At 37.6% G+C, this 3,888-nt stretch overlaps 1 protein-coding gene across 1 annotated transcript in view; it reads right to left on the minus strand.

Annotated features, from left to right (window-relative positions):
- The window catches only part of MTFR1 (mitochondrial fission regulator 1), a 62,473-nt gene that overhangs the window by 14,357 nt on the left and 44,228 nt on the right, over positions 1 to 3,888 (minus strand). The gene's annotated exons all lie outside the window — the stretch shown is intronic.

Consider the following 3,888-nt stretch of genomic DNA (forward strand, 5'->3'; position numbering starts at 1 on the left):
CTACCATATTAGAAAAAAAAGGAAAAGTCTAAAATTAATAAGGTAAGCTCCTACTTTAAAAACCTAGAAAAATAAGAGCAAAATAAAATCAAAGCAAGTAGAAGAAAATAATTGGAGTAATCAATAAAACTGAAAACAGGAAAAAAAAATCAACAAAAGAGTGCTGGTTTTTTGAAAAGATTAATAAAATTGACAAGTCTCAAAAAAGAAGATACAAGTGACTAATATCATGAATGAAATGGGTATCACTACAGACCTTATAAACATCAACAGAAATAGGAAATACTACAAACAATACTACACACATAAATTCAACCATGTAGATGAAACAGACCAATTCCTTGAGAAGCACAAGCTACTACGTCTCATCCAACATGAAATCGATAAAACAGTCCTATAACTTTATTAAGTAAACTGAATTCACAATTTTAAAACGCACCAAAAAGAAATCTCCAGGCCCAGATGGTTTCACTAGAGAAAACTACAAAATATTTAAAGAACAATTAACACCAGTTCTATACAATCTCTTCAGAACACAGGAGACACTCTCCAATTCATTTTATGAAGTAGTATTACCTCGATACCAAAACCAGACAAAGGATAAGAGATTTAAATGTAAAACAAAACTATAACATTTTCGTAAAAAGCCATGTCCCAACAGCATTAAGAAATCGAACAGGATCTATCAGTGTTCTCCTCCATACAGAGTCTCCTCCAATAAAACTAAGATAATGAAAGAAATCACACAAAATGGCCCAGTTCAAGCCCTAATGCAAGTCAGTGAAGATTTCTTCCCTTATAAGACAGAGGTATGTAGACACATTACCAGAACAAATGAAGAACCTGAAAACTATCAAAGCCTTCAGACACAGGCCGTCAAACTCACGGGATGGGGACCTGGAGAGGGGGGCAGGAGGGCAGAAGGAACAATTCGGGACCGCTGCCAATTCCCGGGAAAAGTCATGGGGAGAGAATGGCTATTTCAGGATTCTTTGAGGAGTAAATGATCTGACACTGAGAAGCTGATTATCGCAACTTGGGGCCAACTGACAAGTTCAGATGAAATATAACATATTTAATTTCCATAAAGCCATGAATTTAAGTGACCCCTTAAACTGAAATTAAGCAACATAAGGTTCTCAATGACAATGGAATCTTTATCTTTCACCTAGTTACCATCATGTGCCTCTTGTTTTCTGGTTTCACCCTAGGCTGCAAGCTTCTACTTCCTTTGTATCACTGAGCATATAAAAACACTAACAGAGAACAGCAGAGTAGCTTAATGCCTTTAAAGTTCTCCAGGTGTTTTTATTTTTCTTTCATGATAATGCCCTTTTGACTCTGACATTTCACAAAAGTGTGACAGTGCTTATCTTAAAAGTTCATGGTATTACTTTGTAGAAATGAAGTAGTTTCTGTATTTAACCAATTAGATTTCGGACAAAAAAAAGTAATGGAAACAAAAATTTATCATCTTTATGACTTTTTTCAAATAATACTTAATTCAGACCTTAAGGTTTGCCAAAAGCAATGGAAATAGATTATAGTTTCTCTCAATAAGCTAACATTTTTTTTTTTCATTTGTCTTAACCTAACTTGTAATCTGAACTCAAAAAAGAAAGTAACTCTCCACAAGAAATGACTACTCTTTATGGTGGTTTTCTCTTTCTACTCTGCAATGGCCTGTGCTGTAAAGAAGATGGCGTCCAGGAGGGAACACTTCCCACCACCCCTCCTGGTTCTTTCGGTCTAATAGTTAACAAAGGACAGGTTTAAAAAAAGAGCATGAAAATCTGCAGGCTGTAACTCTAAGCCCAGGGCTCCTACACTGACAGCACAAGCAATCTGTAAAAGAAAAAAATGGATACACTGGATTTCATCAGAATTAAAAGCTTTTACTTTCCGAAAGACTTAAATGAAAGCACAAGCTTTCACTTGTCCTATTATATGTGGGAGGAAAGATCTTACATACTACATATCTGATAAGGACTCCTGTCTAAAATACAGTAAGAACTCTTGAAAATATCTCCAATTAGAAAACGGGCACAAGGGGCGCCTGGGTGGCTCACACGGTTAAGCGTCCGACTTCAGCTCAGGTCATGATCTCACGGTTCGTGGGTTCGAGCCCCACGTCGGTCTCTGTGCTGACAGCTCAGAGCCTGGAGCCTGTCTTCGGATTCTGTGTCTCCCTCTGTCTCTGACCCTCCCCTGCTCATGCTATCTCTCTCTCAGAAATAAATAAAACATTAAAAAGAAAGAAAGAGAAAGAAAACGGGTGCAAGACATGAATAGACACTTTATCCAAAAGACAGCAAATAAGGGGTGTCTGAGAGGCTCAGTAGGTTGAGCATCCAACTCTTGATTTCAATTCAGGTCACGATCTTGCAGTTTGTGAGTCCAAGTCCCATATCAGCACAGCATGGAGCCTGCTTGGGATTCTCCCCCCACCCCCTCCCTGCTCACACTCTCTGCCTTTCTCAAAATAAATAAATAAAACTTAAGAAAAATAATTTTTTCAAAGAATGGTTAAAAAAAAAAGAGATGGCAAATAAGCTCTTGAAAAGATGTTCAACATCATTAGCCATTAAGGAAACGCAAAGTAAAAACCACAGTATCACTACACAGCTACTAGAATGGCAAGAAAAGAAAAAAAAGATGCTGACACCAAATACTGGCCAAGATAGAGCTAGTACGCCATACATTACTCGTGGGAATGCAAGCTAGTACAGCCACTCTGGAAAATAGTTTGCCAGTTTCTTAAAACATAAACGTGCAACTATCTCATGACTGAGATGATCCAGCAATTGTTCTTATGGGCATTTATCCCAGAGAAATAAAAACTTATGCTCACTCAAAATCCAGTACACAAATGTTTATAGCCAACTTTATTCACAATAGCCAAAAACTGGAATCAATCCAGATGCCCATCAATTGGTGCATGGTTATACAAAATGGTCCATCCACACCAAGGACTACCACCTGAGCTCTAAAAACGAAAAAACTACAGATACATATAACAATCTGGACAAATCACTAGAGAGTTGTGCTTGGTGAAAAGAGTCTGTCCCAAAAGGCTGCATACTGTATGATTCAATTTATCTAACATTTTTGAAATGATGAAATTGTGAAAATGGAATAACACCTAAGTGCCCGGCACTGATTAAGGAGAGACTGGACAGGGAGGAGAAGTGGGTGTAGCCAAGAGAGAACAACATGAAGGTAACTGTCATAGAGAAACGTTCTGTGCCTTGACTTTGAGCAGCACCAACATCCTGGTTGTACTACTTACCAGTTTTACAAGATGTTACCATTGAAGAAAATGGGGTACAGGGTACAGGAAATGTTTCTGTATTATTTCTTACAACTGTATGAAATTATTACCTCAAAATTAAAAAGTTTAATTTAAAAAATAAAACGAACATCTTTTAAAAAGGCTCTTCACCTGCTAATCTGCAACACATGATCTGTGCTCAACTACCACTACGTCCTCACTTCTACGCGTCACTCAAATCATCCATACGCAATGGATTTGCCAAAAGCAATGGAAACAGATTATTGTTTCTTGGATTACTTGATTCCTATTTTGTCCAGTTAATACCACCCAAATGAAATTACTCTTGCTAAAAGTCAATGATAATCTTCCAACTGCAAAACAAAATTGAAACTTGGTATTTTTTTTTATTTTACCTAGCCTCGAAGTATTTGACACTGATGATTAGTTCACTCCCCTTCCAGAAACTCCCCTGCCTCTGCTGGTTGTCTTCCTTCAGCTCCAGCACACTCTCCTCTAAGAAGCCAAACCCCTCTCATCCCACAGTGGCCTTCTGGGTTTATTTAGGAAACTTTATAATATCAACATCATTGATTTTCTTTTCAATCTCCTCTAGC

This window comes from Crocuta crocuta, unplaced genomic scaffold, assembly GCF_008692635.1.
Source record: "Crocuta crocuta isolate KB4526 unplaced genomic scaffold, BGI_CrCroc_1.0 scaffold20, whole genome shotgun sequence".
Taxonomy (NCBI): Eukaryota; Metazoa; Chordata; class Mammalia; order Carnivora; family Hyaenidae; genus Crocuta; species Crocuta crocuta.